The sequence below is a fragment of the Pogona vitticeps genome, chromosome 4 (genome assembly GCF_051106095.1).
Source record: "Pogona vitticeps strain Pit_001003342236 chromosome 4, PviZW2.1, whole genome shotgun sequence".
NCBI lineage: Eukaryota > Metazoa > Chordata > Lepidosauria > Squamata > Agamidae > Pogona > Pogona vitticeps.
In genome coordinates this window covers 210496664-210521685 of record NC_135786.1, presented here as the reverse complement: position 1 = coordinate 210521685, position 25022 = coordinate 210496664, and the positions used below count along the sequence as shown (strand labels likewise).

The following is a 25022-nucleotide window of genomic DNA, read 5'->3' as shown; positions in this document are numbered from 1 at the left end:
AATCAGGATGGATAGGTTTTGTGTGTGTGTGTATTTTTTTTTGAGGGGGGGGGTCATTTATTTGTAAACTGCCAAATCTAGAAGATAAGTGCTGCAGCCTGTAACTAGCTAAGGCCAGCTAAGTCCATTGACTTGAATGGGATCAATGCCTATTAACTTTATATTGATTTGTGGAAAAGTGCTTTCAGGGCCATTGTTAATCCAGGATAGTTTTATATTGAGAATATACTATGTTTACTGGGGAGCTGCATGATTTAAATATGCCTCTGGTTATATTACAGTGATTATCTTGGCAACATTCATTTTGTTAAATCCATTGATGTCTCTGGAACATTTTGCAAGTAATTGTTTTGGGGAGTCAACATCATTCTTTAAATCTACATTATCTACATTACCTTGGTAGTCTGAATACTAAGGGTTTAGTAACTTTGGTGGGGTACTGTTTTATGGTGATATCTTTATTAATAAGGTTTTTAGTTTAAAAAATAATTCCAGTAAGTAACATAGATATTGTCCCACTTAAGATTTCACTCATGTACGTATGTTGACAGGACACACTGCCAAGCTGTATTAATAATCAGTTTTAGTTCCATTATGCAACCGGAATAATTTCACAGTATAAACATTGCTGACAGAATTATTTCCTTGAAATTTCTGAATGTTGGGTTTTACAGGTGTATAAGTTAATGGAAAACATGCATAAGCTTTTCTGTATCTTGCCAATCATTTCATACAATAAATGTTTATTTAAATAAATATATGAATATGTATGAACTATATTACAGTAATTTTATTGCTGCTTAAAAAGAGGTATGCCAAAAGAACGAGCACACAGAGGACCAGAAATCAGATTACAGTAATAAATAATGGCTCTGCTGTTAACAACAGCAACAGTAAATGCACAATGTTATATCAAGGGCTTATATGAAGATTTTCTCAGCAACTATATCTTCCAGGATTAATCTGCAATATGCTAGACTGATAATTTAATATATCTGCTCTCTATAGTAGGTCACTCAGATTATAAAATATGAACACTATTTTGTATGAAGTTATGTTGTATCAAGTTAGACCACATTAGTATTATATACACCAGGAGAATGGGGAAAACGTGGGCCTCCAGATGCGCCCAAACTCCCATCAAGTCTAATAACGTTAATGAGGTAAAATGCTGGGAATTGGTCCAACAACAATTCAAGGGCTCATCCCAATATATACTAAATGGATGTGATTAGCTTTATAAAGAGGCTTCCAGAGAAGAGTGTTTCCTAACCCTAACTTGGGATGCTGGGGATAGAGACGTGTTATATCCAGGGCTTGAAAAAGTTAATTTATCATATAAAATATTAGCCACAATAGCATGGGTGAGCAGAGTTTGTGTTGCTCCAAGTCCTTTTTATGGCTGACCAAGTGCCTTCCAATCCTGTCCAGAAATACAGTACTGTATGCTTTTTTAAAACTGTTGCAATTTGCAATGATAACTCTGAGGAGCAACCTCAATAAAGCTAATTGCAAGCCTTTTTATCAGTGTTAACCTGAAGAGGAAACAAGTCAATTGCCAGGTGTCTCCCTAGCATATCTCTTCTCTTAACCTTGGTTGTTTATTATTTTGTTATTAAGAGATTAAGAGTTATATATTCACGAAGGCTTTCACGGCCGGGATCTAATGGTGGTTGTGGGTTTTTTGGGCTCTTTGGCCATGTTCTGAAGGTTCTTCCTGACATTTCGCCAGTCTCTGTGGCCCGCATCTTCAGAGGACAGCGCACTGTGCTCTGGTGTACTTGGCTTGAGAGTGCCAAGGGAGATTAAGAGTTAATTGTTATTTAAGAGGTTTAACTCTGGGGGACTTACAAACATTACAAAACTGTAGAGCTGTGACTATTCCCTTATTAAAGTAAAGTGAATAAATACTTATTTTAATAAATAAATTCTATTTAATTAATGATTGTTGAATGACTTATTCCCAATAAATTTTGTTTCCATAGAATGCATTGAATTTTATGAAATAAAAATGAACTTTAAAATATTAAAAGTCCTTTAACATGTGTTTATTAGTATGTGTACCTATATTTGGGGTCAAGAATTCATGTGCATTCCAAAATTAATCAAAGCAATCTTAAAATTACAGGTAAAATCTTTTCAGTTTTATATAGATTATACATTAAATACATACTTGAAATATAAGTATAAATTCATTTGATTGTATTTATTACATAATGGTTGATATCCAGTGGTAACTCAACCACCGTGTTTTCCCAAAAACAAGACAGGGTCTTTTATTAATTTTTGCTCCAAAAATCACATTAGGGCTTATTTTCAGGGGATGTTGTTTTATTATTTTTTTCATGTACAACAAGCAACATTTATTCAGTCATGTCATCTTCTTCTGGTAGTTGCACAATGGTGGAGTTCAGGGTTTTACTTAGCTGGGGCTTATTTTGGGGTTAGGGCTTATATTACAAGCATCCTGAAAAATCATATTAGGGCTTATTTTCAGGTTGGGTCTTATTTTGGGGGATACAGGATAGAGATGGCCCATTGAATCAGCAAAACATAAGGAGGAATTGACTCATCAAATTTGTAGTTGCATCTTATTATTGGTTTTCAGCCATTATTTTTACATATTGTAAGGTAAAGTTAAAGGTTCCCCTTGACATTTAGTCTAGTTGTGTCCGACACTAGGGCGCGGTGCTCATCCCTGTTTCCAAGCCATAGAGCCAGCGTTTTGTCGGAAGACAGTTTTCGTGGTCACGTGGCCAGCACGACTAGACACAGAATGCTGTTACCTTTCCACCAAGTTTGTACAGTGAACCCTCTACTTACGGAATTATTCCGTATTGGAACGGTGGCTGCAGGTTGAAAAGTCTGTAGGTCGAGGCTCCATTGACGTACAATGCATTGAAAATTGATTAATCCGTAACTGACCGTTTTTGTTCCATTTTGTTTTTTTCCCTGGTCTGTAGGTCGATTCTTTGGCTGCAAGTCGCAACTAAATTTTGTGGCCAGAGAAGTCTGTAACTCGAAAAGTCTTTAAGTGGAGCCGTCTGTAAGTCGAGGGTCCACTGTACCTATTTATCTACTCGCATTTACGTGCTTTCAAACTGCTAGGTTGGCAGGAGCTGGAACAAGCAACAGGAGCTCACTTCAGTGTGCGGATTCGATCTTCCTACTGCTGGTCTTCTGACCCTGCAGCACAGAGGCTTCTGTGGTTTAACCCACAGCGCCACCATGTCCCCAAATGTACATATTGTAACAACCTTTAAATGTTTGTTGATTGTATTATGATGCCATAAACTGTAATTCGTCATTTCAGTCACATCCCTTTCCATGTCAGCTATTCATACCACACCTGAATACCAACTGATGAACTGTGACCCAAGATTGAAATAGAATCATAGTGTTACAACACTTTATTACAGTGTGTGTGCATATGTGTGGGTGGGTGGTATACTTTTGCCAGAGCACCTGAAGAAGGCAGAAGCTAAAATGTTTTGCTGAAATATTTCTTTTGGTTATTCACTCTTACAAGTGTGTCTACAAACTTGGAGCTGCATGATACGTTTTGTTTTCATTACACATCATTGTATATTTCTTCCCCAAAGCCCTAGTCTTCTGCCTCACCATGACATGGACATCTACCTGGGCTCTTATGCAGATGAAAAATATGGGTTCTAATAAGCTGTCAAGTGATGTGTTAGCCATAACAGCTGTGAAACATAATGTTGCTGTGAAATAGTTGCAGTCATATGGGGATGGAGGTGTTGCTTGTGTTGATAAAGTCTTAGATCTTCAAAGTATTTCAGCTCTATTCACTCTTCTGGTGCACCAAGATCAGATTACAGCAAGGTTTACTATCTTGAGGGCCTAGCAGTGTGACAGACTGGTGAGAAGGCAGGATCTTCCAAATTTTCCTTCCCTGTTGTAGACAAACGTGCAAATGTGCAGTACTTACTTCAGAGATTGTTGTATCATGTCTGATTATGTGCTTACTTTCTGCACATTCGTTGGTAATGTGCACAAAAAATAAATAGAATGTCCACATTTTCCAGGCTGCCTAGAGATGGGATGTATGGCATCCAGTCCTTTTTAAATAGAAAGCATTGTTAGGGGCTTTTTTTTTGTAAATGCAGATGATGTGTAGGTTTCATCTATGAAGGGTGGGCAACACCATTTCCAGTAGCTGCATGCAGCTTTTCCACTCATTTGAATGCTCCTGAGCTTTCAGAGCCTCTAGGAATATTAATTGTCCTTTAAAACAAGGTGCAATTTGTTTCACCCGGCCTGAAAGGATGGCCATGCTGACGGGGGGATTCTGAGGCGGGAATCTTCTTCATCAAGGTGTAAGGCAGTGTTCCACTGTTATAAATGTGCCAGATATTCTGATCCAGCTATAAGGATTGCGCAAGGCAATTATCTGATTGGTTGCATGGTTCCTTTTTTTGACTAATTGTGCACTATGCTAACAGAAGTGCTTCATGGATAGCACTTCTGCCTCAGTGCAATTGGAGTTACCACAGGCATAATGTCAAGTTACGCTTGCATAGCTAAGCAAAGGATTTCATCCTGAGGGTTGTACTTTGAACAAGTATAGCTTCCAAATTCTCATTAGTACTGTTTTTAGATCATTTGAATCTAGCATGATTCAAATGATCTAGTTCTAGTATTCTTTATATTTTGTGGGAGGGGGCTATTTATTTCCCCAAATCCATTTGTAATGCATATTTCTATCATGTCCCTCAACCAGCTATGCTTACCCATGTTGGTTCTGTAGTGTCCCACTGAATTCAGAGGGCTTACTGTTGATTTGATTATGTATAGGTCTGCAGCCTTAGTTATCTCTTCCCTGAGCTAAAAAATAAAACCCAAGCTTATTTAGCTTCCCATTGTATTTTTCAAACGGAAGTAAAATGTCCCTTGATATCTACTGTAATGTAAACACCATTCAGAATAAACCAAAGGAAACCAAACACACCCTTACACACTTCTATAAAAGAGATCTTCAAAGCAAGTTTGCCTTCAAATGCCTTCCTGTTAATGGGGCTCAATGTCATTTTCTTCTCTAGCAACCAGTGCAAATTTAAATGCCATAACTGTCTAAATGGTACACAGCTTTTAAAAATCCTGAATTCTTTGAAGCTGGAAGAAGTAGCTTAAGCAGTACAAGGTAAACTATTTAAAATATATGCTACCAATGCCCATGATAACAAAACATCTAATTTTATTTGAGCAAAATCTCAAATTTTCAATGCAAGCTCACCTGCTGAAATAACCCTATAAAAACTATTATAACACTCAAACTAATGCTCCAAAATGTCTGGTATTTTTTTAAAAAAATCACAACACCAGTCCATTAATTTTTTACCCTATTTCCCTGAAAATAAGACCTAGTATGATTTTTTCAGGGTGCTTGTAATATAAGCCCTAGATAAGTGAAAGCCTGCTCTCCACCATTGTGCAGCAACCAGAAGAAGAAGTGACTGTATTTGAATAAACATAAATTGTACATGAAGAAAAGCATCCCCTGAAAATAAACCCTAATGTGATTTTTGGAGCAAAAATTTATATAAGATCCTGTCTTATTTTTGGGGAAACAGGGTATAGAATACAGGGGACTTGAGAGGCTTACACCCTTCACTTTTAGATGTTAAATCATATTAAACGAATGCAAACATAGCAATCCAACCCTGCTTTGTTAGCTTCCCTTCCATTTTATTGAATAAGGCCATGGATTGCTATCCCTTAGCCTGCTCTGCTGGCACACCTGGAGAAGCTATCTTCCTATTAGTGTTTACAGGAGATGTTGAATCTGGCTGCAGTGACACATGCCTTAGTTACATCCCATTTGGATTACTGTAACTGATGACATATTTTTCTTTCTTTCTTTCTTTCTTTCTTTCTTTCTTTCTTTCTTTCTTTCTTTCTTTCTTTCTTTCTTTCTTTCTTTCTTTCTTTCTTTCTTTCTTTCTTTCTTTCTTTCTTTCTTTGATTTATTTGTCCTCACTTCATCATATCTCCTTTTGTGGATACTTGAACACAATTGCATTTGTAATCAGTGGGGGGAAAAAAACTGGAGGCATGCACTGATCACAAAATTCTATTTTGACCCTAATTCAGGAATTTTGGATATGGCTCCATGTAATTCCAAATGCATTTGGATTCAAATCTCAAGTGTTGGTTTGGAGTTCCAAATTTTTATGCCTCTGACCAAATACGTGTATCAGTGGAAGTCAACAATGATGTTCACATTATCTTTCTAAGAGGAAGGAACTGCCAAGCAGAATATGTACAAAGCATTCTGTGCAAGAATAGACTTATGGTCTGGAATGGGGTGGGGAGACAGGTCAGCATCTGTCTTGGAGAAAATGACTTGCAGAGGCATTGAGATGGTGTTTATGATGCATTATTTTCTCTATACGCCCCCCTCATGATTCCCTAATGTCTATCAAGATCAGTCCAAGATATTCAGCTGCCTAAGGTACAATAGGAAATGGTGGCCCCGCATCAGGATATAAAGCATAAAAGCTGCCCTTTGGTGATTGGGAATAAAAATGTAAAAATATAAACAATTGGCTGCCCAGTTTTGGCATCTAAATCCAGAGGCCTAATGCCTCCTTCTGAAAATTGTAGATATATCCCTTCTCATTCAGGTTTATCTAATCTTCCATTCAAGGACAATACATTTCTTCAACATATAAAATGGAGCTTATGGAGCTAGAACGTAGGGTATCCACTTATATTCCACAAAGAAGAAAAATGAATTCTCAAATGTAAGGGTGAAAGGGGACCTAGGATGCCTGTAGTGTGTATGTGGAAGTGCTGTCCAGTGGGAAATCTTGTGGTAACTTCATTCTCTCACAGCAGAAAAGGGATGAAGAAGCTTTGAAACATATGGCTGAGAATTACTGCAGATGTGAACTGTGGCCTTACTTGGCTCTTGTAAACATAGCAAAACCTGAAAAGGGTCAAGAAGATATCACTATATTTTAATTCATAATCTTTAATGTAAATTTGTGTCTTCCTTTTTGGTGGGTTTAGGCTAGTCCTAAAAGGTGGCCCACAAATGTTGAGACATTTAGATATTTCTTTATCTCTTTGTTCGTTTGTGTGTCTGAATGTAAGGCAAAATCATGAGAGGGCTATTATAGTCTAAGACTGTGTTTGGTACATTTTCTAGAAGTATTTGCCTGTTCAGTGTCGCAAACAGGATGCTGCATTAAACATTGCTCCTTTGGCCTGGTCCAGCAGACGTCTCCTGTATTATGTTCTTTCTTGTGCATAATTGATTGTTGTTCCTTTGTCTTGCAAACATTTGAAGTCTGTAGGTCGTGGGACCTGCAAAACCTTTCTTCTGCCTCCCGACAGTTGGAGATCTCACATTGGCTGGTTCTAGAACACCGATAGGAAACCTTTGGCCTTTCAGGTATTTGAGACTTCAGCTCCCATAACTTTTTTTCCATTATAGCTGTAGGGAGTGGGGCTGGTGAGAAATGAAGTCTAAAATTTCAAGAGGGCCAAAACATCTCCATCCATGACCTAAAACTGGCCAGTGACCTAAATACATGGTATGTTGGAAGGTTCCTTGAGGAAGAAACAAGGCAAAGGAGACAAGAAATAATGCTTGTGACACTTTCAAGCATAAAACTACTCCTCTCTTAGAAAGATAAGAGACTAAGTTTCATATTCATATTTGCTTCATGATGCAGCACTGTCCAATTTGTCTCTCAGCTTAGTGGTTTGATCTCAGAAAAGTATGCTTCTGAGATGCCAGGTGTTTCTTAATAGACCTTTCTTAATAGCTAACTTGGGCTCAATGACTGAGAAGGGAATGCTGCTAAAAACCAAATACATTAGTGCTCTTAAAGGCTTGGGTGTCATCATCTGCAGCTGTTGGCAGTTTGCAAACCACAGTAAACTGGCTGGTGTTCAGGAATCCCATAATGGGGAATGATAACAAGATGTAAGATGAAGTGTAACAACTTTCAGTAAGTGAGGCCGGGCAGGAAAGGCAACTTTCACAAAAATCTGATATGCCCCGCACAGAAACGTTGTGTGCACCATAGTTATTCATCACTTAATTAATTTAACCTCCCTCCCTTCCTCTGTATGAGACACTCAACACAAAAAGGTTAAAACAAAAGTGTGAATTATATGCATGCTTGGAGGAACCCTAACATTTTTCAAAGTACCAAAAATGCATATGGAAAATGTGCAAGGTGACAACTCAGTCCTTGAAACCCTGGACCACTGTACACTCAGTAACCATGGAATGGTGTGTACAGTATTGGAAAATGAAAAAAAAAGGAAATTCCTGAAAGTCTGAGACAGGGGATGACCTGTGGGGCAAGGCATGACAATCTAGCTAGAACCCTCAATAAGAGTACTTTAACCACCACCATCATCTTAGAACTGCAGAGTTGGAAGGGCCCCTTTGGATTATTTGATTGATTGATTGATTGATTGATTGATTGATTGATTGATTGATTGATTGATTAGATTTCTACCCCGCCCTTTTAGACAAAGTCTACTCTAAGTCTATTAAGCCTACTGAGTCTGTCAAGGAGGCAGAGTGGGGATTTGAACTCTCAACCCTCAGAGACCTAAGCTGCTGAGCCATCCAGTTTCAGGAGGATAAATGGCAACCACTTGTTGTAACTCCCACTCAAGAACTGAATACAGTGATAAGGATGGGGAGGAAATGGGGAAGGCTTGCTAAGAGAGAAAGCAACCAGACTGGGATAAAATACCAAAGAGGGAAACTGAATGGGCCCCTTAGCTCAGGAGATTGCAGAATTTGGCACTGCTAAAGAGAAGACTTTATGAGCTGTCTCAGTCTCAGTAAACCTCAAAGGGGGCCATGATTTGCATTTCCACATTGATCTCAGAGCTATAGATCATAAAGCCCAAAGACAGTTGTGTTGGGCTGTACCAAGGGGAAAAAAATCTGGAATCTACTTTTCAAAAGTTCCTTTATTAGGTTCAAGCAAAATGCCCCCCAAAGTGCAGGCAGGCTTTTGAGCTCTCTAGAACGTTTCCTGTGAGTTCTTCTAGCTTGGTGGGTTGGAGTGCCTCTCTGCCCAGCTACCGGCTGGGAGTTTGAATCCTCACTGTACCACCCATGATAGGAGCCAACTGAAACCACCAGGAATGTATGTGGCCGATGGAATCATCTCTCCTGCCCCTGCAAGAAACACACACTGTGTGGCCTTGGCCAAGCTGCATGGTCCCAAACAGAAGAACCAGAAAACTCTTTCCGAGTACTAGAAAACCCTGGGAGGGTTGCTGGAAGTTGGAATCAACCTTCTCAGCATTTAATTATTTAATTAAAATACTGCATTGGGCCAGATGGTACAAAACAACAACACAGAGGTTAGGGACATTTTTTAAAGTACAAAGATAAATCCAGTTGTTGTAGCTATTGGGGCTGCTGTTTAGACTTAAGGTTAAACTTGCTGATACATTGAGAACATATCCTTTGGTTGTGAAGCAATTTTTTCTCTTCTTACAAGTAAAACCACAGGTGACAGACTGTGTACAATTAGGAGAGGATTAAGCCTCTTCCACCCGGTTTTTAAGATTCCAATCTGTACCACCCCATATAGATTCTAGAAAGGGAGAGAAACTCCACTGACACTAATATAGACCACGCCTCCCCCCTTTTAAAGGCCCTGTGGAGGTCAGGAATAAATCTAGCATTACATATGGGGGGGGGAGGGAGTTTCAACTCCTACCTGTGCAATGTGAGTCCGAACCCTATTGGGTTTCTGTGTATTTTCTCATAAATAAAACAGAGACAGTATCATAGATAACCACTATAAAATTAACATATTGTCTGGTTTGATGCTCAGTCTTACAAAAATGAAGATTTCAGACAGGATGAATTAGGTACATTATTTCAGTATCAAAGATACTGGCACTTATTTCTAAAAAAAATTTACTACGCAGAGATGCTCCTACACATCTTTTGACATAGGTACCAGAGCAGGTAAAAATAAAAATAAAAAAGACATGACAGGTACATGTTAGGTGGCACACTAGATAAAAGAAGTCAAACTCTGTAATATAACCTAGTGCCTGGAGGGAAATACTTTTTGAAATGCAAGTTCTCTTTTGACCCAGTGTCTCAAAATTATTTTTCTGTAAGGGTATATTTAATGGAATTCTCTGAATCGTTTTTTTAAAGATACAATGATGTATCTGTAATAATTCTCGCTGCCTGTTCATCTTCTTCCTGCTGGATATGGCTTTCCTGGCCTGATTTCTTATGAGACTGTTCCTCTGCTTCATTTTCCAACTCTTACTCTATTCAGTGGAGAAGAGGCCTTTAAAATAGGCAGCAGATTAGAATTTATAGAGGGCTGTCCCCCAAACTTACTTCATCATTTTGTTATCCTTTGCATCTGGCACATTGCCTCTGTATTTGAGAGCTCAATTGCCATTTCCAGAGGAAGGAGAACTCAATTTAGATTTGCTAGCATCTTGCAGTTTGAAGGATGTGTGGGTCATCATGATTTCAAGGCTTCCCTTTTAAGATTGTTTACTGTCCCAGAAAATGAAGGACAGACTTTATGGCAAGGCTGGAGAATTGTGTAGAGACATCACTTAGTCTGACATTGTTAGTGTGACTTCTCAAAGAATTGCACTCTTGTTTGTTAAAGTCAGTGATGTCTTGGTGGGAAACTATAGAACAGAGAACTTGCTTGCCCTCAGTTAACCCTTAGAAAAGTTACTTATTTGCTCTACAATTGCTGAGAAACTAACTGTTCTGAGTTTTGCCTTCTATTCTCTCCCCCTTTACCAGGAATGGACAGTGTATATTCCAGGATCTGAATGTTGCCCCCAGGGGCCCAAATACTCTCATGAATAACCTTAGGACCCTTATCATCCTTAACACCCAATGTTGAGGGAATTAAAATTTTCCGTTATGTTCACCTAGGGTTGCACAGGGGCAATTTTGCCATGTGGTTCCCAGCACCTCTGTCTCCCCACACTCTAAAAAAAAAGTTTTCTAAAAATATATATTTTGATCCACTAGAGGGCATACTCCTTCATGGATTGCTGCCTTGTCGTGGCGAAGGGGCTTGAGTAACTCAGAGAAGCTATGGGCTATGCCGTGCAGGGACACCCAAGACGGACAGGACATAGTGGAGAGTTCCGACTAAACGCAATCCACCTGGAGTAGGAAATGGCAAGCCACTCCAGTATCTTTGCCAAGAACGTCCCATGATCAGAAACAAAAGGCTAAAAGATATGACGCTGGAAGATGGGCCCCTCAGGTCGGAAGGCGTCCAACATGCTACTGAGGAAGAGCGGAGGACAAGTACAAGTAGCTCCAGAGCTAATGAAGTGGTTGGGCCAAAGCCGAAAGGACGCTCAGCTGTGGACGTGCCTGGAAGTGAAAGGAAAATCCAATGCTGCAAAGAAGAATACTGCATAGGAACCTGGAATGTAGGATCTATGAACGTTGGGAAGCTGGAGGTGGTCAAACAGGAGATGGCAAGAATAAACATCGACATCCTGGGCATCAGTGAACTAAAATGGACAGGAATGGGCGAATTCAGCTCAGATGATTATCATATCTACTACTGTGGGCAAGAATCCCGTAGAAGGAATGGAGTAGCCCTCATAGTCAACAAAAGAGTGGGAAAAGCTGTAATGGGATACAATCTCAAAAATGATAGAATGATGTCAATACGAATCCAAGGCAGACCATTCAACATCACAATAATCCAAGTTTATGCACCAACCAGCATTGCTGAGGAGACTGAAATTGACCAATTCTATGAAGATTTACAACACCTTCTAGAACTGACACCAAAGAAAGATGTTCTTCTCATTCTAGGGGACTGGAATGCTAAAGTAGGGAGCCAAGAGATAAAAGGAACAACAGGGAAGTTTGGCCTTGGAGTTCAGAATGAAGCAGGACAAAGGCTAACAGAATTTTGTCAAGAGAATAAGCTGGTCATCACAAACACTCTTTTCCAACAACACAAGAGGCGACTCTATACATGGAAATCACCAGATGGGCAATATCGAAATCAGATTGATTATATTCTCTGCAGCCAAAGATGGAGAAGCTCTATACAGTCAGCAAAAACAAGACCTGGAGCTGACTGCGGTTCTGATCATCAGCTTCTCATAGCAAAATTCAAGCTTAGACTGAAGTGATTAGGAAAAACCACTGGGCCACTCAGGTATAATCTAAACCAAATCCCTTATGAATACACAGTGGAAGTAAAGAACAGATTTAAGGAACTAGATTTGGTGGACAGAGTGCCTGAAGAACTTTGGATAGAGGCTCGTAACATTGTCCAGGAGGCAGCAACGAAAACCATCCCAAAGAAAAGGAAATGCAAGAAAGCAAAGTGGCTGTCCAACGAGGCCTTAGAAATAGCAGAGAGGAGAAGGGAAGCAAAATGCAAGGGAGATAGGAAAAGTTACAGAAACTTGAATGCAGACTTCCAAAGAATAGCAAGGAGAGACAAGAGGGCCTTCTTAAATGAACAATGCAAAGAAATAGAGGAAGATAACAGAAAAGGAAAGACCAGAGATCTGTTCAGGAAAATTGGACATATTAGAGGAACATTTTGCGCAAAGATGAACATGATAAAAGACAAAAATGGGAAGGACCTAACAGAAGCAGAAGACGTCAAGAAGAGGTGGCAAGAATACACAGAGGAATTATATCAGAAAGATTTGGATATCCCGGACAACCCAGACAATGTAGTTGCTGACCTTGAGCCAGACATCCTGGAGAGCGAAGTCAAGTGGGCCTTAGAAAGCCTGGCTAACAACAAGGCCAGTGGAGGTGATGGCATTCCAGTTGAACTATTTAAAATCTTGAAAGATGATGCTGTTAAGGTGCTACATTCAATATGCCAGCAAGTTTGGAAAACTCAACAGTGGCGAGAGGATTGGAAAAGATCAGTCTACATCCCAATCCCAAAGAAAGGCAGTGCCAAAGAATGCTCCAACTACCGTACAATTGCACTCATTTCACATGCTAGCAAGGTTATGCTCAAAATCCTACAAGGTAGGCTTCAGCAGTATGTGGACCGAGAACTCCCAGAAGTACAAGCTGGATTCCGAAGAGGCAGAGGAACTCGAGACCAAATTGCTAACTTGCGCTGGATTATGGAGAAAGCCAGAGAGTTCCAGAAAAACATCTACTTCTGCTTCATTGACTACGCGAAAGCCTTTGACTGTGTGGACCACAGCAAACTATGGCAAGTTCTTAAAGAAATGGGAGTGCCTGACCACTTTATCTGTCTCCTGAGAAACCTATATGTGGGACAGGAAGCAACAGTTAGAACTGGTCATGGAACAACTGAATGGTTCAAAATTGGGAAAGGAGTACGGCAAGGCTGTATATTGTCCCCCAGCTTATTTAACTTATATGCAGAATACATCATGCGGAAGGCTGGACTGGAAGAAACCCAAGCCGGAATTAAGATTGCCGGAAGAAATATCAACAACCTCCGATATGCAGATGATACCACTCTGATGGCAGAAAGTGAGGAGGAATTAAAGAACCTTGTAATGAGAGTGAAAGAGGAGAGTGCAAAAAACGGTCTGAAACTCAACATCAAAAAAACTAAGATCATGGCCACTGGTCCCATCACCTCCTGGGAAATAGAAGGGGAAGATATGGAGGCAGTGTCAAATTTTATCTTCCTGGGCTCCATGATCACTGCAGATGGAGACAGCAGCCCTGAAATTAAAAGGCGCCTTCTTCTTGGGAGGAAAGCGATGACAAATCTTGACAGCATCTTGAAAAGCAGAGACATCACCTTGCCAACAAAAGTCCGAATAGTCAAAGCTATGGTTTTTCCTGTCGTGATGTATGGAAGTGAGAGCTGGACCATAAAGAAAGCAGACCGCCGAAGAATTGATGCCTTTGAATTGTGGTGCTGGAGGAGGCTCTTGAGAATCCCCTGGACTGCAAGGAGAACAAACCTATCAGTTCTAAAGGAAATCAACCCTGAATGCTCACTTGAAGGACAGATCCTGAAGCTGAGGCTCCAGTACTTTGGCCATCTCATGAGAAGAAAAGAGTCCTTGGAAAAAACCTTGATGTTAGGAAGGTGTGATGGCAAGAGGAGAAGGGGACGACCGAGGATGAGATGGCTGGACAGTGTCTGCGAAGCAACCAACATGAACCTGACACAACTCCGGGAGGCAGTAGAAGACAGGAGGGCCTGGCGTGCTCTGGTCCATGGGGTCACGAAGAGTCGGACACGACTAAACGACTAAACACACACACAGAGGGCATAAGGGGACTTTTTTAGTTTTAAAAACCTAAACAAAATTTATAAGAAAAAAATGGTGGGGGCATGATGAGAAAAGATAGGCCCCTGAGTAAGGAGAAATGAGCATATGTGGAACCCATAATTTTGGAGGTGGTTTATCTGTGCCTTACACTATCCTGGTAATCAAAGAGCAAATACTTATGTCAGCCTTCTCAACCTTACATTCTCAAGATATGTTGTACTACAACGCTTATTATCTCTAGCATGCATAGGGCTGAGAATGATGGGATCTGGGAGTCTAACTCATCTGGAGGGTCCATGATTGGAAAAGGCAAGATCAACAAGATGTTTAAAAGGAGCCATGTCTGTTACCCTAGCTAGCTGGATAGTTGAGTGCATTAGATATCTGGCCGAGGAGTCAGAGGTTGAGGGTTTAGATCCCCATTGTGCATCCCAGAAGAACCAGCCTGTGTGGCCTCGGAAAACTGCACAGTCCCAGGATGCCCCCAGAAGAAGGGAATAGGAAACTACGTCTGAATGCTATCTACTTAGAAAATCCTAGGGTCTAGTCAGAATTGACTTGACAGCACATAATTATTTTTATCTATTAACCTGATTCTATAGATTCACAAGTACTTGACAAAGTATATGGCTTTACAAGCTGTTTGCATCAGATGGCATGTCTCTAAAACTAATTGCAAAGAGAAAGTGCCATCTGCTGCCTCTTATCTTATGCCATCTCTCATGTCAGAACTCTAACAAGTCTTTGTCGAACAGGTATTTTCCTTCATTAAAGAGATCAGATACCTCTGAGAGAAGCATTACGAAGAATGCTATTCTTCATCTCTCAAATGGTACACCTTTGTTAACCAACAACATTTTCCAGCTTCAGGCACAGAAGCAAATGACAATGCACCAAAGAACTACACCTCCCACAAAGCCCTACACCTCCCAGGAAGCACTGGATCAGTTTCCTTCTTGGAGAGGAAGGAAGCCCACGACAGCTCAGAATATGGGGTCTGTTCCAAGTGAGTTAGATGTAGGTTTGTTAAAATATCTGTAAATGTGTTTGCCCATGGGCTAGAACTCCTAAAATTCTGCCTAAAGAATTCTTGGAGAATTCTGGGAGATCGAGTCATGAAGGGGAAGCAGAAGAAGAATGGTACACCTCTATTGTGCAGAATGTTTTGATCTACTGCAATACTATAGTGGAGCCATGTTTCACAAGGTGGAGTGATGAACCTTTTTAAAATTATTAGCAGGGACAATATGATTTTCCCTCTATTCCAGGGTTCACCATTCTCTCTAAGTGTAGCTATTGTCCCCACAGTAGATTTGAGGAAATGAGCTTAGTAACGATATATTAATCTGAGTTAAAGTTTAATAATTTAATATATTCCAATCCTGAATGGCTAGTTGATACCCTTTAGCTTAAAAAACATCTGTTCCTGATAGGGATGAAAATACATTGATAACTCTTTGGGTAAAATGTATTAAGATGTGCTTTCAAGCAAACATTTAATGATGCTGCCAAATGGTACATCCCATGGTAATCACATCTTAATTATTGTTTACAATTATTCAAGGCTACTGTGGTTTATGGCACATAACTACAGCTGGTATCATAAAGGACTTTCAAAGTGGAAAACAACACAGCACTGTAAAAAAAATAGTTTTAGGAGTAAACACAAGTAAAATCCTTTGCTGTTGATTATGAAGAAAAACAGGAAAATCAATTGCATTTGGCAGCCTGATTTTTAGAGACAGCTGTTAATCTCATTTCTGATCACAAAAAGAAAATCCTTATTATATTAAATGCTACAGTGGAAATGCCTTTGCTGCAGCCATATGTCTCAGCATGATGAGCTGCGAAATCATCTTGTAGAAAACCTCAATCTCATAGTTAGCCTTTTGGGATAACAAACACATTATTAATATCATTAAATGTGCTGGCAAAAGAAATGAATATGTCAACATATTACGAAAAGTCAAAGGACTGAGTCATGATGTCCTACTGACTCGTGAACACTGTGTATCTTAGGAATTATATTTCTTCTACCTGTGGAGTTCCTGTGTCACTAGCCATTTGTTTCAGAGGAAAGACAGATGTTTAATTAATCCAGCTAATATCAGAGATTACATGTGGGAAACCTCTGCTTAAAGTTTGTAGCTGCATTCTGTTCCACTGGCATACAAACACTCCTAGCAGGATACAGCAGCTGCCAGCAGGCGGGGTAGCCCCTTATTCTGCCCTTTCGCTTAGAGGTAGAGCATAAGATCAAAGGGTTATTCTAGCCAATCCTAGTTACAGTTAGGTAACTAGTATCCTATCTGATTCTCTCATAACCTACTATGTAATCATGCTAAGTCAATAAAAGAGCCCTCAGGGCGTTGCCAGTTGGCTCCGCTGGCTCCGACTTTTGCTGTGGACTCCTTTGTTCTCTCTCTAAGGCAATTAGCCTTCCTTTGTTTCGTGATCAACCACAATCACATTTCCCCACAGAAGCAGCATTCCCTTCAATTAAAAAAGATATCCAATCATCCTACCTATCTGATTCTCTGTCCTCCACATTTTGCCATTTAGTTTGCTCTGGAGATAAATATTGACTTCACTTGCCAGTCCAATTGCTCAGGTCCAAATTGCATTCAAGGAGGTAAAACCAAGCCACTAATTACAACCTCAGCAGCTCATCTAGCATGAACATTTCTTTTATGCCTGAAACAATATCTCTGGGATCGAGTTCCGTTAAGAATCCTGTGATCCCTGCATAGCTTGACTCTCACTCTAAGAGGCTATAGCTCCAAACTCTACCATCCCCAGGTTTTAAAGAGCCAAACACTCGAAGCCATGGGTCTGAATGAGAACAGTCTTGTGATTCTTTCCACTTTAAAGATATGGTTTGCCTAAACTGCTGGATAGCTCAGAGATTTAGGCAAGGTTGGGAGTTCAGTTCCCCACTTTGTTTCCCTGACCGGAGCTGAACTTGATAACCCAGCTCTGCAGTTCCAAGAAGAAGAAAAATAGGATGATGATAGCATGGTACTTCTTAAGTGCCACTCAGAATGATTGTTTTCAAATAAGAAGAGAGAGAGAGAGAGAGAGGTGGGGCTGTTGTTTCTGACTAGTTAAGGAAAGGGGATGCAACCCAGTAAGTCTGGCATACTTTGCGGTTTCTGGTTTGTGTATTGTACTTCCCAGATTTATGGAAGGAAGCAAACCCCATAGCAGAAAATCTCCCAGCTGATATAATTGGGACACTGTTCATCTTGGAAAGATGAAGGAGGCAGAGATAGTAGGAGCTACTGATTTTAAGGTGAATTCTACCATTGGCTTTTCATAGAAGCTGGCCAAAGATATAAGCTTAAGAGCACCGAACCGTGTTTTTGCAGAAGAAAGGTTCATCTTCATTTTTGATAAGCAGATAAAACACAACCCTCTCCAAGCTGGAAATCAGTGTAACTATTAATGAATTTGGTTCCATGAGCATGCCCTCTTATTTCCAGGATATAGTACAATTTGCAACTTTCTTAATAGACAGGGTGGAAGAACTTGGGCTTCTAAGAAACATTCAGATGTCGAAGAGTGAAACTGACAGTGAAACGTATTGGACAACCATAAATACTTTCTTTCCTCACCCCTGCTGTTTGTCTATTTTTGGAAATCCCTGGAGGAAAAAGTTACTAACTAAAGAACTCAGAATACTGGTACACATTCAACATAACACCATTGTTTACAGCTGCTGCATCCGAAGTCAGAAGAGCTATGATGACATCCAGAAGAAGAAAGCCAGAGCAACCATGCCATGATTTCAAAAGGCCAATCAAAGAACAATTAATAATGTTCTGTCAAGTTGATTCCGACATATGGTTTTTCAAGGTATCAAGTACTCAGAAGGGGTTTGCCCATCCCTTCTTCTGGGCATGCTCTGATACTGTGCAGCTTTCCCAAGGCCACACAGTTGTCAGGGCACACAACTCCATCAGCCACACATGTTCCAGATGTATCGGCTAGTCTCTTTCCAAAGAGGTACAGTAGGGATTCAATCTCTAAGCCTCCTCTCTTCAGCCAGACATTCCAACCTACTCAACTATGTCAGCACAATGAAGTAGGTTAATTAGTATAGTGCTATTCTTCCTACTGTGGCCATGTCATTTGTCTTGTCCTGGACACTAAGGCTCCAATTTTCTTTGCAGCTGTTTGGGGGTTGAGGATCATGGCCCACACAGGTTTCAGTGCAATATTTTTAACATATTAAATATTTGAGTTAAAGATGGGCAGAAACCACTAGTTTGGTGGTTCATGCAAATTCATTGATTGGACAAATAGATGTTTGGTGCTTCAAAGCCCCACTTTGCCAAAAGGAGGCAGGGCAGAGAAGCCAGGCCACACCAAGTGGTCACCCACTGTAGGAAGTGGGGCTTTGAAGTGCTGAACACCTGTTTGGCTGATAAACAAACCGGCATGAACTACCAAACCGACCATTTGGGCCCATCTGTGTGTGTGTGTGTGTGTACGTACGTACGTACGTATGTACGTACATACGTACGTATGTACAGTGGTGCCTCGTAAGACGAAAGTAATTCATTCCGCGAGTAGTGCTGTCTTGTAAAATTTTCATCTTGTGAAAAGCGGTTTCCCATAGGGGAACCTATGCATTCATATGGGAACCTCGCAAGACGAATGAATTATTTTTGTCTTGCGAGGCATCGGTCTTGGGGGGGAAAAAACTGTCTTGTGAAGCACGGCCATAGAAGAAGCCGTGTTGTGAGGCACCACAGTGATTGCAAAAACCATTTGTCTTGTGGGTTTTCGTCCTGCGAGCTGTTCGTCTTGCGAGGCACCACTGTATGTATGTATGTATGTATGTATGTATGTATGTGTGTGTGTGTGTGTGTGTGTGTGTGTGTGTGTGTGTGTGAGTGAGTGAGTGAGTGAGTGAGTGAATAAGTAAGTAAGTAAGTAAGTAAGTAAGTAAGTAAATAAATAAATAAATAAATAAATAAATAAATAAATAAATAAATAAATAAATGTGGCCCTCTCTGATGTCCTCACCAAATGAACCAGTGAAGGTGGTGGTATTGAAGCAAAAGCGTACGCTGATGATTTAAAAACCTGAGCAGGCTCATAAAGGGAGATGCAATCTTTCAAGTAGCTTGGACCCAAGTCATTCAGAGCTTTATAAGTCAAAAGAGTCTGGCAGCCAGTGGCGTCTGTAAGTTGCAATCATCTAGATAGTCACCTGTCCATTTAAGTAACACCTCCTAATGTGGCAAATATAGTACTTGCAATGCTACCTCATCCTCATCACTTTTTATTCTGCAGAAATGCACCAATCCATTTTACATGACCTTTCTTAATAATATGTTTGGAATGTTGTATAGTCCTCTGCACCTTCATTGAATAGAAACAAAAATCAGGCAGCTTCACATCATTTTAACTTCATTTTAAACAGGTGAATAGTGAGCTTATTTCTTCAGGACAGTATTTTCCCTAGAGCCAGTCTAGATGTTACATGAGAACTAGATGTTACAGATGAAGGACACGAGAGAAATTTCTGCATATGAAGTAATATGAAAGTAGTGGATTAAATCTGAAGTACCATCCAGAATGTCTGGAAGTCTGTTTGTTCTCTACCATGTCTTTCCCTTGATAGCTTAAATACAACGGACACCACGGGACTGGGGGCATTTTCACAAGAAATGATCTGCATGAAACAGCTAAGACAAAAAATTATCATTAGGCTTAATTTACCATATCAGAAAACAGACTGTGAAGCCATTCTTAAATGGACAAAAAGTTCATCTAAAGGTGAAACATTGATCAAAGTTAGGACAGTTCTAACCCCCACCTTATATTTTATGGCGGAGCATTAACACTGATATAAAGCAGAAGTTCCTGTGAGTATGTGATTAACTTATTTATTTGGAACATTATTATAGCAATTTCCCCCTCTAATGTATCATCTTGTTGTGTATTAAATGTGACTACTCTTTAAATTGCTTTAGAAGAGGCAGCTGTATTAGTCTGTGCTAGCATATCAGGCAAAAACAAAATAAAAAAAATTGTACAAAAACTTTGTGGCACCTTAAAGATTAGCTGCTATATTTTAAAGTGAGCTTTTGTGGACATGTCCACTGAAATAGCAACAAGGGTTTTAAAGGTAATTGCCAGATCAACAATTGGTGCCCAAACACAATCTCTGATTTGGGGCCATGTATAAATGTTTGTCATGTAGTCCCACTGTTATGTCCGATGAAATGGACTTGTCCATGAAAGCTCACATTAAAATATAGTAGTTAGTCTTTAAAGTGCCACAACATTTTTGTGTTCTTTTTTTCTTCTACTTTTGTTTTTGCCTGTTTTGTAAACTGTGATTTTGGTTTATATTATTATTATTTTTATATATTATATTATATTATATTATATTATATTATATTATATTATATTATATTATATTATATTATATTATATTATATTATATTATATTATTATTTCATAATTTGGGTAATCCTAGTTTCTGTACGAATGCTAGATATATGCTCATAACGTGCAGTACTAATTGGTACCAGAGGATGGCAGCCTTGTGACACTTTTGAAACATTATTCATTCATCTTTACAGCAGATGCTTGTTATAGAGTGATCGCAAGTCAGAGAAAAGTTAACTTTTTTGGATCACAACTGCCAGAATCCCTGAGCCAGCATGGTCTGTGGGAGAAGTGTATACAGAGGAGCGGAATCTGTGCCCCTCTTGCTTTGTGGGCCTGCAATTCCCATCACCCCCAGCCAGCTGGGCCAAAAGTGAGGAAGGATGACTCACAGTATTGGCCGGTAGGGCTGCTAAATGTTTGAAGATTCTGTGGAATATATAATAGATTCTGAAGACTTAAAGATGGGTAATCATTGGCCAATGGAGCTGCATAGGGAAGGAGATAGTGATGTAATACAGTAGAGAGAAAAATCAAGGCAAGACCATTGAGAAATTGTGTTATGAATCAAATAGATTAAAGAAGGACTAAGGCGGCTATAGAAAAAAATATTTCTGTGTCTTTAATACTTGCATAGAAGAGAGAATGTCAGAAATTCTATCTTGCATGACTGGTATCAAAATACAAGTCATCTTGCATAACTGGTATCAAATGACATCTTCACATGCCTTTCAATCTTTTCCAGGGAGTCTTCTCTTCTCATGAAATAGCCAAAGTATTGGAGCCTCAGCTTCAGGATCTGTCCTTCCAGTGGTTGGCATCCACCAACCAACTCAAGTTCTTCATGTTTTATTATAGAGAATTATAACAGAAACAAAAAGCCCCCCTCTCTGGGGACATTGATATGTTTTCAGGCATTCTGTTTGTACATTTATCCTTTAAGGTAAAATCCAGGACAATTATTAGAAGTTAACAGAAAGAAACAAAAAGAGTAGGTCCATTAATAGCTGAAAATTGTAATAGTACTGTTGAGTACAATTTTTTTACTACTGTGGGAAATCATAAAATATAAAGATTTTTTTTAAAAGCATCAATGAGACTTGGTGGTAAAGATGGGGAAACAGGATTAGGTGAAACACACAGTCTCCAAAATTACCTGTAGCATGCAAATTGGAAGCAGCTCAGAAGTTGTTTAGCATCAAGCTGTATCCGACTCTTCGTGACCCCATGGACCAGAGCACGCCAGGACACAGCACGCCAGCATTCTTTGGCACTGCCCTTCTTAGGGACTGGGATGTAAACTGATCTTTTGCAATCCTCTGGCCGCTGCTGACTTTACCAAACGTGCTGGCAAATTGAGTGTAGCACCTTAACAGCATGATCTTTTAAGATTTTAAATAGTTCCACTGGAATGCTATCACCTCCACTGGCCTTGTTGTTAGCCATGCTTTCTAAGGCCCACTTGACTTCACTCTCCAGGATGTCTGGCTCAAGGTCAGCAACCACACTATCTGGGTTGTTCAGGAAATCCAGATCTTTCTGCTTTAATTCTTCTGTGTATTCTTGCCACCTCTTTTTGATGTCTTCAGCTTCTGTTAGGTCCCTACCATTTTTGTTCTTTATCACTTCCATCTTTACACAAAATGTTCCTTTAATATATCCTATTTTCTTGAACAGATCTCTGTTTTTCCCTTTCTGTTCTTTTTCTCTATTTCTTTGCACTGTTCATTTAAGAAGGCCCTCTTGTCTCTCCTTGCTAATTTTTGGAAGTCTGCATTCAATTTTCTGTAACTTTCCCTATCTCCCTTGCATTTTGTTTCCCTTCTCTTCTCTGCTATTTGTAAGGCCTTGTTGGACAGCCACTTTGCTTTCTTGCATTTCCTTTTCTTTGGGATGGTTTTGGTTGCTGCCTCCTGTACAGTGTTACAGTTCACCATCCATAGTTCTTCAGGCACTCTGTCCACCAAATCAAGTTCCTTAAATCTGTTCTTCACTTCCACTGTGTATTCATAAGGGATTTGGTTTAGATTATACCTGACTAGCCCAATGGTTTTTCATACTTTCTTCAGTTTAAACTTGAATTTTGCTACAAGAAGCTGATGATCAGAGCCACAATCAGCTCCAGGTCTTGTTTTTGCTGACTGTATAGAGCAGTGGTTCTTAACCTTGGTTTACTCAGGTGTTTTTGGACTGCAACTCCCAGAAGCCTTCACCACCAGCTGTGCTGGCTGGGGTTTCTGGGAGTTGCAGTTCAAAAACACCTGAGTAACCAAGGTTAAGAACCACTGGTATAGAGCTTCTTCATCTTTGGCTGCAGAGAACATAATCAATCTGATTTCGGTATTGCCCATCTGGTGATTTCCATGTGTAGAGTCACCTCTTGTGTTGTTAGAAAAGAGTGTTTGTGATGACTAGCTTGTTCTCTTGACAAAACTCGATTAGCTTTTGCCCTGCTTCATTTTGAACTCCAAGGCCAAACGTACCTGTTGCTCCTTTTATCTCTTGACCCCCTATTTTAGCAGTCCAGTCCCCTATAAGGACAAGAACATCTTTCTTTAGTGTCAGTTCTGGAAGGTGTTGTAAGTTTTCATAGAATTGGTCAATTTCAGCCTCTTTAGCATTGGTGGTTGGTGCATAAACTTGGATGACTGTGATGTTGATAGGTCTGCCTTGGATTCGTATTGAAACCATTCTATCATTTTTGAGATAGTACAGCTTTTCCCACTCTTTTGTTGACTGCAAGGGCTACTCCTTTTCTTTTACGGGATTCTTGCCCACAATAGTAATATGATAATCGTCTGAATTGAATTCGCCCATTCCCATCCAGCTTAGTTCACTGACGCCCAGGAGGTCCATGTTTATTCTTGCCATCTCCTGTTTGACCACATTCAGCTTACCAAGGTTCATAGATCTTACATTCCAGGTTCCTATGCAGTATTTTTCTTTGCAGCATTGGACTTTCCTTTCACTTCCAGGCGTGTCCGCAGCTGAGCGTCCTTTCGGCTTTGGCCCAACCATTAGCTGTGGAGCTACTTGTCCTCCACTCTTCCTCAGTAGCATGTAGGATGCCTTCCAACCTGAGGGGCTCATCTTCCAGCATCATATCTTTTAGCCTTTTGTTCCTGTCCATGGAGTTTTCTTGGCAAAGATACTGGAGTGGCTTGCCACTTCCTGCTCCAGGTGGATCATGTTGAGTCAGAACTCTCCGTCTTGGGTGTCCATGCATGGCATAGCCTATAGTTTCTCTGAACTACTCAAGCCCCTTTGCCACAAGAAGGCAGCAATCCAATAAGGGGCACAGAAGATATGGCACCTAATACTTGCAGGAGGACATTGGAACTGGAGGCAACTACGTTCTTGGTGCAGAATCAAGGAGAAAGAATTGTTTTAATAATTGTTCTGAAAGCCATGTATATTGTCTAGATAATTTCTGGATCCAATTGGTTGTAACAGCTACCAAAGTTTCAGGAGTTCTGTCATCCTCCCCCCGACCCCCCACCCCCAGTGTGACCAGTCTAGGAAAGACCCATCAACCTTGTTGAAATATCCATGTGTACAGTGAGATCACATTATACAGAAGCAACTCTATATGCTATTTGGTATGTGTACACAAGGGGAATTGAGCAAACTGTTGTGAGGTTTACTACTGTTTTAAAAATCTTCAGCTGTTCCCCAAGACACTCAAGGCAACATATGATGTTCTTCCATGGCTTGGAAAAGTTACATTTTTGGGCTAGAAGTCCCAAATACACATAGCCTGTACATCCACAGTGGTGGTGTTTGGGGTGAAATTGGGGAGCTATAGTACCAAAGTAATTTTCGCAAGCTCTGGTTCTAGCCCCTTTTATTCCAACAGCAACCCTATGAAATTGTTTTGACAAATAGTGGCTGATTAATGGTTGCTCCATGATCATCATTGCTGACCATGGTAGGATTTGGACCTAGGTCTCCTTAGATTTAGCCATAAAGATCCTGCTAGTAGCCTTCTGGCTCTGAGAGCTGAGAAAACTAAAAGGGTACAGCATGTTGATACTGTTTGTAATGACCTTTGTGCCTAAAGGGTTTAAATGTCAGGCAAAGGAGGGGAAGCTGTTTCTTCACGTAAAAAAAGGAAGGGGAAAAATCTATAGTTTCTGGAATAGCAAGGGTGGAGGTAGATTTTTTTTTAGTTGACACCATTAATTGATCTTCCAGATTTTTGAGAAAGATGGCAATCTCCGTCTCCATAAAGAGCTCCCCAATTACAGCTATTGGTACCTCTAGGTCCATAAGGATGATGAATATGTGCTGGATTTTAATCTGAATGTTATAGGTGCAATCCAAGTAGCTGAACCTATTCTGGAAGGAAG

The 25022-nt window shown here is 40.1% G+C and overlaps 1 long non-coding RNA gene across 1 annotated transcript; it reads right to left on the bottom strand.

Moving 5' to 3' along the window:
- Positions 1-33: 33 nt before the first annotated feature.
- Positions 34-19542, bottom strand: LOC144589272 (uncharacterized). The gene is made up of 2 exons (XR_013545310.1): positions 14259-19542; positions 34-11028 (listed from the first exon to the last, which is right to left on the bottom strand). It is a non-coding gene; the product is annotated as an uncharacterized LOC144589272 (long non-coding RNA).
- Positions 19543-25022: the final 5480 nt, after the last annotated feature.